This window comes from Bos javanicus, chromosome 13 (assembly GCF_032452875.1).
Source record: "Bos javanicus breed banteng chromosome 13, ARS-OSU_banteng_1.0, whole genome shotgun sequence".
NCBI classification, from domain to species: Eukaryota; Metazoa; Chordata; class Mammalia; order Artiodactyla; family Bovidae; genus Bos; species Bos javanicus.
In genome coordinates this window covers 38,166,289-38,179,228 of record NC_083880.1, presented here as the reverse complement: position 1 = coordinate 38,179,228, position 12,940 = coordinate 38,166,289, and positions in this window count along the sequence as shown.

Sequence of the window (12,940 nt, the reverse complement as noted above, 5' to 3'; positions counted from 1 at the left end):
ACTGGCCACCCTCAAAGGCACCTTCCTTATCCCTGTATTTCTCCACCAACATTTATGGAGGATGTATCAGCTTCCTGGGGCTGCTATAGCAAATTGCTAGGAAACTACAGATACACACACACACGTACACACACATAATTTTCATTGTAGTAAAAAAATACATATAGCATAAAGTTTACCATTTTCCCATCTTCTACCCATTTGTCATGGCATTTCATGGCATTTCATTTGTACGTGACATGTCATGTCAAGTATACTTGTTGTCGTGCAGCCATCCAAGAGGGACCAGGAAGGCTCATTCCCAGGCTCCCGGACCTTAGGGCATCATTCCTGGTGGAGTAGGAGGTGCCTTCCCTCACGGTCCTCCACCCTGCTTCCTTGTGGAGCTCCAAGGAGCAGGACCCCAGACAGGGCTGAGAATGGGGCCAAGCCACAGCAGTAGCACAGGCCTGGTGTATCCCAGTGACTTTGAAGCAGATGACCACCCAGCATGTCCCCATTCCCCTGCTGCACACTGTCCCCCTTCATGTCGCCATGCCAGCCACACCATCCACCCAGAGCTCCTTCTCCCTCTAGGCTGATGATTCTCAAAGTCTGGGCCCTGGACCAGCAGGACTTGGCAGAAATGCCGATCCTCGGCCTTTACCTTAGATCCAGTGGGACAGAGACAAGAGGTGAACCCGATAACGTTGGAGCAAGCCCTCTAGGTGACTCTGATCCACACTCTGATCTCATGTGTATGAAGCTGCTCTGGGTATGCAGAGGAATCCTGTTTGGAAAGAACTCACTACGTCCTCTGCAAAGCTACCATTTTTACTACCGAAAGCTCCATGAGTAAGTAAAACAAGGAAGCTGAGAGATCCGGCAAGATCCTGTGAGTCAGGCATTGCAAATGAGCTGCCTGAGGGTGCTTCTCTGCTTGGATTTGTTTGGCCTGCACGTATTTTAAAAAATTTAATTAGTTGCCGGCATTAAAGAAACAGAAAATTTCACATAGAAATTCAGATTTCAATGTTTCTTGAAAAAGAATAAAATTGGTGTGTCTGGCAGTCTGGCTACAGCATGTCCCCATGCGACAGTTGACTGGGGCAAAGCCCAGGCCACCCGGTCTCAACGAGGCCTGGGCTCCCCAGTTAGCCACGGTCCCCACTCTTCCCTAAGGTCAGGAGGAAGACCCACCTGACGGGTTCCCTCATTATTCACTGAATTGACTTTAGCAGGGGATTTGAGTTTTCAAACCTTCTGCATGAATGGAAGCCACTAATTTTAGCCCACTGTGACGGTTAATTTTTAAAAAATATGTATTTGTTTGGCTGTGCTGGGTCTTCACTGTAGCCTATGGGGTCTTTTAGCTGTGGCATGTAGGATCTAGTTCCCCAACCAGGGATTGAACTCAGGCCCCTGCATTGGGAGTGCAGAGTCTTAGCCACTGGACCACCAGGGAAGTCCGTATGATGACTAATTTATGTGTCAATTTGACTAGGCCATGGAGGCTGCAAAGCAAATGAGCAATCTTATAATATTACTAATTAATAAATAATAAAAATCGACAATGATGTTATTAACAATAACAGTATTTGCTGGCTGTTTATTATATGCCAGACACCATGCTAAGGGCTTTCTTCTAAGTAAATCTCATTCAATGTTTGGAATAGCCTTATGGGACAGGTACCACCAGCATCACTTTGACTGATGGAACAGCCCCAGTGAAAAGTACCTCATACAAGGTCACCTAGCTCAGGAGTGTCAAGAAAAAGATTCGAACCAAGATTTGGATTTCAAAGTTTATGAGCATAAGCACTGTACCATACTGCCGTGCCGGAGCATGGGCTTCAGTCTGAGTTTCCAAATGAGATTATGCAGTAGAATCTGCTGGGGTAAAGAAAACAGAGGCCCTAGATTGTGATTCTGGTAGTCCTTGAATCACAGCTTGCCATGTCCAGCTGCGCAGGTCATGCACTGTACAACTGTGCTCAATGGACCAACCCCAATGGTGCTGTAGGCAATGGAGAGGGAGATGCTGATGTCTCCCACCTCTCCTAGAGGTAGAGGGAATGGTGTTACGTTCACAGAGTGAACACTTCACAGCAATGCAAGGGAATAAATAATACCTGCCAAAATATGGTTGAATCTCAAAATCTTGATATTGTATTGACAAAAAAAAAAAAAAAAAGCCAGACACCAAAGAGTCTGTCTTTAACAATTTCATTCATAGTGGAGAAACATGGTAGACATAGGGTTAGCTGAGTGATCAGTGTTAATATCACCAATATTAAGACATACTGACATCATAAACCTTTGACATGATGATGCACGTCATTTTAATGAGAATTCTTGCCAAAAAATGCATAACCTCACTCCGGCTATGAGACAACATTGAACAAACCCAAGTTGAAGGACATTCTACAAAATAACTGACCAGTACTCTGTAGGGTCGGGGTCCTTGGAGACCAGGAAAGATCAAGGAATTTCCCCTAGACCCCAGGAGACTAAGAAGAAACAGTTAATGAATGAAATGTGGGACCAGGGATAAAATTCAGTCCCAGAAGGACAGTGCTGGAAGAAAGGTGAAATCTGACCACTGTCTGCAGCTCAGTTACTGAATGTTAACCTGAATCTACCAATGCTAATTTTCTGTCCTTTACTACCAGGCCGGGTGATGTGAGATGCTAATACGGCAGAATGAGGAGCACACAGAAACTCTCTGTATTATTTTTTGCAACTTTCCTCTAAGTCTAAAATTAGTTCAAAATTCAAAGCTGAAAACCAAGAGAGTCCAATAATCTAGGCAGTGAGCTGTCCGTACCACTGACCCAGCTCCTCCCGCAGGCCACGCAGATGGTCTGGCAGTGTCCATCGGGAATCAGACACAACAGTGTAGCTCTACAGCAAGAGGAAATGTTTGCTCCACTGAGTGCTTTTGCAGAAGCGCGGAGACGTAGCCGGTGAGGACGGTCGTATTTTTTTTAATTAATTATATATTTTATTATTTTTGGCTGCACTGGGTCTTTGTGGCTGTGACTGGGCTTTCTCTAGTTGCAGCAAGCAGGACTACTCTCTGTGGTTGCAGTGCACGGGCTTCTCATTGCGGTGGCTTCTCTGTTGTAGAGCACGGACTCTAGAGAGTTTGGGCTTCAGTAGTTGTGTGGCAGCATGTGGAGTGATCCCAGAAGCAGGGATCAAACCTATGTCCTCTGCACTGGCAGGTGGATTCTTAACCACAGGACCACCAGGGAAGTCCCCGTTGTGTTTTGTTTTATATTATTAAAAATGTTTTTTTATTAGAGTTTAGTTGATTGACAATGCTGTGCTTGTTTCAGGTGAACAGCAAAGTGAATCAGGTATATGTATACATACATCCACTCTTTTTCAGACTCTTTTCCCTTGGATGTCATGATGGAGCATTGAGTAGAGTTCCCTGTGCTATTCAGGAGGTCCTTATTAGTTATCTATTTTATACACAGAGGACAGTTTTAGGCTCTCACATCTCGGCCAGGTGACGGCTGCTCTGGAGCCATGGGTGTGCCTGGTATGTGGGCCTTTTTGCCATTGCTGTGCCATGGGCGTGCAGGAAGTGGGGGTGTTCTGACCCTGACCAGCAAGTCGGCATCACTGTGGAGAGGAGACAAGGTGAGAGAGGCCTGCTGGCCCCCCTCTGCCCAGGGCCCCGGACAGAATGTGGCCTGCTCCCTTCTCGTGACTCCACCGACCCTGGGACCACACTGTTCCATGTCAGCCCCTTCTGGTTTCCGGGTAGCACTGTGCCTGCGGGTCTCCCTTAATGTGGCTGACCAGACCTGGCTGCGTGGACTGGGTTTCTGCTGTGGATCTGGGCCCCTCAGCGGGGAGGGTGTCTAAACTGGTCCTTCAAGGCAAACACACGGGTCCCTTCTTCCTTTCCACTCCTCAGGTTGTCCAGAAGGAGGTATTTGAATCTCAGGGATCCTTTTGAGCCCTGGGGATCCCAGATGATGGGCTCCTTTGCTGACAAATGGCTCAAAACTTCTCTGTGAATTTTAAAGGATGCCTCCCCCTTTCATCTCAATAACACACTTTTCTCTTGATTCTAGAACTTTCTGGTGCTGCTCTTGAACTGTCTGGGATTTGGTCTCTGTCTTAGGTTGCCATGGTGTCCAAAGCCAAGGTCACAGTTGCGAGGCCTTGCACCAAGGCCACAGATGAGGAGTCCAGAAACAAGATCAACCTCCAGAATGGACTGAGCCCCTTGTAACCATTACCAAAAGCCCTGGATCATCATCACCAGCCCACTTCCTGGCCCATCAATCAGTTCAGTTCAGCCAGTCAGTCATGTCCAACTCTTTGCAACCCCATGGACTGCAGCATGCCAGACTTCCCTGTCTGTCACCAACTCCCAGAGCTTGCTCAAACTCATGTCCATCGAGTTGTTGATTCCATCCAACCATCTCATCCCCTGTTGTCCTCCTGGCCCATATTAGGCAAAAATACCCACCCTGGTCCTCACTCTAAAGTGCTCTAACCAATCACCTAATGCCATCCTCCCAGCAGGAATTTTCTTTGGCTTAAGACTATAAAAATTGGCTACTCACCCACGGAAAGCATCAGCTGTCCCTTGAGCTGGCCCCGTGTTCTAACCATATCCCCCACCGGCTCTCCCTGGCCAGTCAGGAGGTGGCCCACTGTGCTCGCAGCGCCTACATTATCTCTGCCCTTTGTCCTTAATCAACTACCTCCCTTCTGAAATACCCTGTGTCTGAAAATGCTTTTCCAACCTGCGTTTGGACTGCCACAACTGTTGTGTTCTCTGGGAGCAATCCTTGATCAAACGTCTTGAGGGCAGACCATTTGTTTGGGATCCCAGGACAGAGCCGGTAGAGGTGTGGGGAGGGAGAGAGAGAGGGGAGGGAGGTGACAAAGGAGGGTGCGGTTGGTCAGCTGACCACGGTGGGCAACTGATGCCCAGCTGTACTGGGGCCTCTGGGACAGATCCACGGAGTTAACCCCACCCACTCCCCTGGCCCAAGGGCTGAGGTCGTTGCACTATTTTACACTGTACAACAACATTTGTACACTTCTGACGACTGCACCCGAGTGTGAGTGAAGCGGGCCTAGCCTGCAACCTCACTCAGCACCACGGGGCTTGGCTGCAGCTCCCAGGGGGGTCAGAGCCTGCGGACACGGACAGCCACTCCACGTCCTGAGAGAGGGACAGAGCACATCTGAGGTTGGAATTAGAAGCGAAGATTCCTCAGGGCCCTGAAGAGAAGGTTGGGGAAGCAGACTTGGGTCCATCCTGCCACCCAGGGGAGCCCCAGTGCGTCTGGGTGCCGCTGAGAACCTGGGGCCCCTGGGAGGATCTGGGGTGTCCAGAGACCGCCTTGGCCCTTGAGCTGTCTGCGGCTCAGCATCCTCACTGCTTGAAGCCGTCCTTTCTCTATACTGTGAATATCACCCAGCCGTTCTGAATTCAGATTCTTTATTCTTGTTAAAAAAGAAAATAAAAGCACCACCTCTTTTTTTAATAATTAAATTTACTTATTTTTAATTGGAGGATAATTGCTTCACAGTATTGTATTGGTTTCTGCTAAACATCAACATGAACCAGACATAGGCATGTATATGTCCCTTCCCTCTTGAACCTCTCTCCCACCTCCCTCCCCATCACCCTTCTAGATTGTTACAGAGCCCTGGTTTGAGTTCCCTGAGTCACACAGCACATTCCCATTGGCTATCTGTTTTCCATATGGTAATGTACTCTCTCTGTATATCCCACCCTCTCCTTCCTCCCCACTCCCTATGACCACAAGTCTGTTCTCTGTGTCTGCATCTCCATTGCTGCCCTGCAAAGAGGTTCATACGTACCATCTTTCTAGATTCCATATATATGCATTAATATATGATATTTGTTTTTCTCTTTCTGACTTACTTCACTATAGTAGCCTCCAGGTTCATCCACCTCATTAGAACGGACTCAAATGCATTCCTTTTATGACTAATATTCCATTGCATGTATGTACCACAGCTTTTTTATCCATTCATCTGTAGATGGGCATCTATGTTGCTTCCAAATCCTAGCTATTGTAAATAGTGCAGCAATGAACATTGGGGTACATTTGTCTTTTTCAATTTTGGTTTCCTCAGGGTACGTGCCTAGGAGTGGGATTGCTGCGTCTTTTGGTGGTTTTATTCCTAGTCTTCAGAGAAGGCAATGGCACCCCACTCCAGTACTTTTGCCTAGAAAATCCCATGGACGGAGGAGCCTGGTAGGCTGCAGTCCATGGGGTCGCTAAGAGTCGGACACGACTGAGTGACTTCACTTTCACCTTTCACTTTCATCCATTGGAGAGGGAAATGGCAACCCACTCCAGTGTTCTTGCCTGGAGAATCCCAGGGACGGGAAGCCTGGTGGGCTGCCGTCTATGGGGTCGCACAGAGTCGGACACGACTGAAGCGACTTAGCAGCAGCAGCAGCAGCAGCAGCAGCATTCCTAGTCTTTAAAGGAATCTCCAGACTGTCTTCCATAGTGGCTATATAAAAGCACCATCTCTTTATTGGTCGTTTTTTTTTAAGGGCAGTCAACCAGTGAGCAAAAGCCTCTTTTGGCTTCAGGGCATGAGGCTTGCAGGGGCCACCAGACCTCATCTACCCAGGGGTGTTCTTGCTCATCCCCTAAATATGCCAGACCCAGGATGGCACCTTAGTAGATTCTTGTTTTCAAATAGAGAAGGAGTTATTGCTGAAATGAGAGGCCAAGAGGCCACCAGAGTCCATTGCTGTCTAGGCAGTCCTCTGGGGTCCCACTGAGCCTCCAGGACAGCCCTGTATGATGGAACCTTCTGGGATGGTGTCAGGGTGGTGTCTGTCCCATCCACGACAGCAGCCACGTGTGGCTACTGAGCATCTGACATGTGGTCGGTGCAACCGAGGAACTGAATTTTTAAATTTCACTTAAATCAAATTAATTTACATTTAAATGGGCCCCATGTGGTTACTAAATTGGACTGGAAAGATCTTGAGCAAAGGGAATCCTAAGCTAGTTTCCCCAGCCGGGGCTGAGTGTGGGGCCGGGGGAGAGTCAAAGGTGTGCGCTCAGGTGCAGGACTGGAACCCAGAAAGAAAGCGTCTGCTTCCCAGCTCACATCTTCTGGAAGAGCCCGTCCAAATCCAAGAAGTTATTATGTTCTGCCCTTTGCCTGGGCTACTGAACTTGACCTCCACCATCAGAGCAAATGGGAAAAACTGGCATCTCAGAGGCCACCTGGGTCAGGTGCGCTTGCGTGTGCTGTCTGCCTTGGTCACCGTGTCACCTGGTTGGGGAGCTGGGGTCATACCATGTACCCCCACTGTCCTGGAGGGGAAAGCTGAGACTCCGGGAGCCCCGCTGCTCAGCCTGAGATTCACAGTGAGCAAGTGGCCACATCAGGGTTTGAATGCTCGTGATCCCTGCACACTTGGGGTTTTCCCCGGAAGGAGGTGTTTTGTTCTGAACTGTCTCCCACACTCTTTCTCGGAGCTCATGACTGACACTCACCGGGAAGGGTCCAGCGGATGCCCCAGTGCAGGAAGCTCTCTGTTCCCTCGGTCCTCGTGGTGGTAGACTCCTGACCGCTGGCAGCATCTCTGCCCTGACCTACCCCTGCCCCTCACCCATGAGACTCCTGTTAAAAATAACAAAGAATAACAAGAAACAGAGCCCCGCAGTCATGGGGACAGCACGTGTTTTCCATTTTCTTCGTCTCTTCCCCGATTCTCTAGATGTGGATTAAATTATAACAAAGAACTTCCTCTTCTCAATACTCTGGAATGACCTAGATGGTAAAAGGATCTCAGAAAGAGCGGATGTGTGTATATGTATAACTGACTCACTTCACTCTACACCTGAAACTAACACAAGTCTATAGATCAGCTATACACCAATAAAAATGGAAAAAAAAAAAAAGAAAGAAGAACTTACTGACTGTAAGGCTGGGAGACAGCAGGAAGGGTTGTCTGGCAGAGGAATTTATCTCCAGAGAATTTTTGTAAAACCATTCCTTATTTAAAAAGAACCCAGTCCCACATGCTGAAGCTGAAGCTCCAATACTTTGGCCACCTGATGCGAAGAGCCGACTCATTTGAAAAGACCCTGATGCTGGGAAAGATTGAGGGCAGGAGGAGAAGGGGACAGCAGAGGATGAGACGGTTGGATGGCATCACCGACTCAATGGACATGAGTTTGAGCAAACTCCGGGAGATAGTGAAGGACAGGGAAGCCTGGCTTGCTGCAGTCCATGGGGTCATAAAGAGTCAGACACGATTGAGCAACTGAACACCACCACCAAGTCCCCAAAACTTTCGATTATAAAATTCACACATGTTCCTTACAGAAAATTTGGAAAACAGACAAATACAATGAAATGGTATGTATGGTCACTCTCCTCCAAAAATCTTCACTACCCGTTTGTCATATTCCTTTCCAGCTCTTTCTCTCCTGGCATGATTTGTTTTGTTTGTTGTAGCTGTGACTGCAGATTTTAGGGAGAATTAGAGATTGTGGTTGGGTAAAGATTAGGAGGATTTGGATCCCATGTGAAGTCAAAGGAATACCATAAATCACTGTTTTTCAAAACTTCTGGGATGGAGGCCCAGTTGTTAAACATTCCAACCCATCACCCACCTTCGACCACGTGTGGTCCTCCGTCTCAGGACGGAAGCAGCACAAGTCCCATGGGGCTTACCAGCGCATTCACCATCACCCCATCAGCCAAGTGGAGCCTCCACACCCGTGCCTGGATGCTGTAGCAAAACTCTCAACATCTGCTCTTGATTCCTCACAGTAGCTCTGGTCTAGAGCCGGGATCTGTGAACTAGACCCTCGGGCCAAGTCCTGTCCCCACTGCACTTGAGCTCAGGGTGATTTTGACTTTTTAAGTGGTTAGGGAAATTTTTTTTTTAATCTCATGGCATCTAAAAATTTTATGATTTCAGGGGCCATAAATAAAGTTTCACAGAAACACAGCCTGTGCCCTCCATTTCTGCATCATCTATGGCTGCTTTGGTGGGACTACCCTGCAGAACTGAGTAGTTAAGTCAGAGACCCACTGGCCTGCAGGACCTAAAATATTCACAGCCTGGCTTTTTACAGAAGAAGTTTGGTGAGCCTTGCTCTAGATCACTGATTCCTGAGTTTGCTGCCTTGCAGAATCTCCGGGGATTTTTTTTTTTTTTTTCTAAGTCCACAGCTTGCCAGGCCACCCCCTGCTCTTTGGACTCGGGATCCTCAGGGAGGGGCGGGTCCCTGAGACTCTGCTTTTCAAATATGCCCAACCCCCATCCCTGACCCCTGGGAGTTCTGATGATTCAGGGATCTAGATATCAGGCCAGGTGTCCCAGGGAGACGTGCTTGTCAAGCCCCCAGGCTGAGTAGCCAGGATGTCCCAGAGCTTGACTCAGAGTCTCTTCAGCGACAAAACCTCTCCTGTCCTGAACTGTCTGCTATGTGGGCTCTGCAACCGCACTCCTGGCAGGTCCAGCCCTTTCCAGGACACAGCTCAATTCATGGGTCCTGGCGGGGCCCTGGCCCAGAGCCCCTCCTGCCACAGTGCAGCCTCTGCTCTGAGACCCTTGGCCACCCTTAGACTGTCCCCTTGGGCTCTTGTGGCCTCGGGAGGCTAGAATTCTTAGCCTGCCTTGGGGGTGGTGGGAGAGGAGTGCCAGGGCCCAGGGTCCTGTGTGCTGTGCGCCTTCTCTGGACACCCCGCCCCCCCACCAACCCCCTGCTTTCCTCACTCTCTGGTTTATGTTTCTGGCTCCAGAACTGGAGGCCTGAGCCAACTGCACATATGGCCGGAGTCAGTTCTACAGGGCAGCTGAGAGGTGAGAGCTGGGAGGGAGATGACCATGAAACAGGTTTGTTTCCTGCTGGTCTCCTCTCTCCCTGAGGGTCCTCATCAACATCTTTATACAGTTGTTCCTTGATGTGGGAGCATCCCTCGTGGCTTAATGGTAAAGAATCTGCCTGCAATACGGGCGATGCCAGTTTGATCCCTGGGTCAGGAATATTCCCTGGAGAAGGGACTGGGAACCCACTCCAGTATTCTGGCCTGGGACAGAGGAGCCTGGCAGGCCACAGTCTAGTCTGTAGGGTTGCAAAGAGTCCGGCATGGCTTAGCAATTAACCTACTACCATCACTACCCCACTTGATATCTAAGAAAGATTGGTTATAGGACCCCCTGTAACAGATATCTAAATACATGGATGCTCGAGTGCCTTATATAAGATGGCACAGGACAGCCAGCCTCCACATCTGTGGGTTCCAGATCTGCAAACTCGGATTCCGCTGTTGGGTGAACCACAGCTGCAGAACCCGGGAATGCAGAGACCTAACTGTATTTGCAGCTCCTTTCTGGTTCCCTGATAGCTCAGTTGGTAAATAATCTGCCTGCAATGCTGGAGACCCCAGTTCAATTCCTGGGTTGGGAAGATCCCCTGGAGAAGGGATAGGCTACCCAGTCCAGTATTCTTGGGTTTCCTTTGTGGCTCAGCTGGTAAAGAATCTGCCTGCATTGCGAGAGACCTGGGTTTGATCCCTGGCTTGGGACGAATCCCTGGAGAAAGGAAAGGCTACCCACTCCAGTATTCTGGCCTGGAGAATTCCATGGACTGTATAGTTCATGGGATCACAAAGAGTAGGACACGACTGAGCAACTTTCACTTTCACTTTTCTGGTTGTAACCTCAGCTCTGCCCTCTCCCCCTCTCCTTCTCACCTCTCCCCATCTCCTTCTCACCTCTCCCCATCTCCTTCTCACCTCTCCCCTTCTCTATATGTCTTTCCCTCTTTCCCCTAACTCTGCTTTTTCTCACCCTCTGGTTCTTCCTCTCCTGCTTTAGTTTTTTGGCCAGACCCACTGCTTCCAGGCAGAGCTGAGCCACCGCCTTGGAGGGCTGGCCCCTCCTCCAGAACCAGATCATGTGGGGTGGCTCCTTTGGGGACAGTGGCTCAGGCCTTTGGGCTGGACCTGTTCACAGAGTTTACTATGGGGAAATGTATTCAGGCCCTGCCCTCAGAAAGCTCACAGTTTGGGGCAAGCGGGACAGACACAGGCAATTTTAACAGTGCCTTAAAGGGTGATCTTGGCTTCCCAAGAGGCTCAGTGGTAAAGAATCTACCTGGCAATGCAGGAGATGTGGGTTCGATCTCTGGGTTTGGAAGATCCCCTGGAGAAAGGAATGGCAACCCACTTCAGTATTCTTGCCTGGAAAATCCCACGAACAGAGGAGGCTGGCAGGCTACAGTCCATGGGATCGCAAAGAGCTGGACAAGACTTGGTGACTAAACAGCAGCAGCAGTAACAGAGATCTAAAAAATAGTGACTTAAATCCCCAAGTCCTTGTTCTTTTACTAAATAAGAACTTTAGAAGTAGACAACCCAGGGCAGAACCCAAGCTTGTTGCATATTTCTGCTCCCTTGTCTGTAGTAAGTAACTTCTGCCTTCACAGTATCCTCATGATCTAATATGGCTGCTGGAGCTCCAGCCATTGTATGAACCGCAGGATGGAAGAAGGAGAAAAGGCAAAAAAGGCATTTATCTCAGTTGACACAGATGCCTTTGAAGGAGGTTTCCTGGAAGCCCCACCAACACCCAGGCTTATGTCTCATGTAGTTATGCCTTCACACCTAGCTACAAGAGAGACAGGGAAATGTGAGTTTGGCTGGGTACATTCCTTCCTAAATACAATCATGATTTTGTTGTTTACCCAGAAAGGGAGAACAGATATTGAATGGCAACCAGCACTTTCCATCACACCCTCAAGATGGTTTTTATGTTTGTTTTTTCCAAAACAAAGAAGCAGTGCAGCATAGCAGAAAAAAGCTCTGGCTTGGACTCAAGTCCAATGCCTCTACCAATCCCAGCTGTGCCATCTGGGCCAAGTCACATGCCCTCTCTGAGCCTTTGGCTCTCTCGTCTGCAAAAGGGACTGCTGATGGTATTTCCCTTCCAGAAGGATCAGGAGGGACCCAGTGGAAATCTATGAATTATGTGCTGTGCTAGCCTGTGCTTAGTCACTCAGTCCTGTCTGACTCTTTGCCATGGACTGAAGCCCACCAGGCTCCTCTGTCCATGAGATTCTTCAGACAGAGTACTGAAGTGTTGCCTTGCACCCCTCCAGGGCATCTTCCCAGCCCAGGGATCAAACCCAGGTCTCCCACATTGTAGGAACATTCTTTACTGTCTGAGCCACCGGGGAAGCCCAAGAATACTAGAGTGGGTAGCCTATCCCTTCTCCAGGGGATCTTCCCAACCCAGGAATCAAACTGGAATCTCCTGCATTGCAGGCATATTCTTTACCAGCTGAACTGCCAGGGAAACCTCTATGAATTATAGCACACTATATAAAAATGAATAATATTTCATAGTAAAATTAAAAACAGGCTGACTCCTTCTTTGGACCAGAAGGGAACAACTGGTGGTTCACTTCTCCCTGGATGGAAGTGGTGCCCCTCTGTTCTCTTTGCTGCCCCGTGCCAGCAGGCTGTGGGAGCAGGTGAGACTCAGTGTGGACAGAGTTGGGGCCGTGCAGGTACAGACAGTGTCCTCATGCCCTGGGCACAGTGGGTATCTTAGGAGAATGTCTACCTGTGGATGACATGCTTCCCGGTGGTTCCAGCTGATCATTGCTGTATGGTGGACGACAACCCCAAACCTATTGGCTTCAAATGGCAATTCATTCCTTCTCCAGTATCTGTAGATGGACTAGGCTCAGCAGGGCATGCTCACTTTCGTGTCGTCCTTCTAGGGGTTTCAGTCAATGTCAACAGGGACTGCAGGCATCTGAAGGTTTGACTGGGCTGGTCCCCCCAAGAGAGTTGCCCTACATTTGTTGTTGTTCAGTCACTCAGTTGTGTCCGACTCTGCAACACCAAGGACTGCAGCAAGCCAGGTTTCCCTGTCCTTCACCAACTCCCGGAGCTTGCT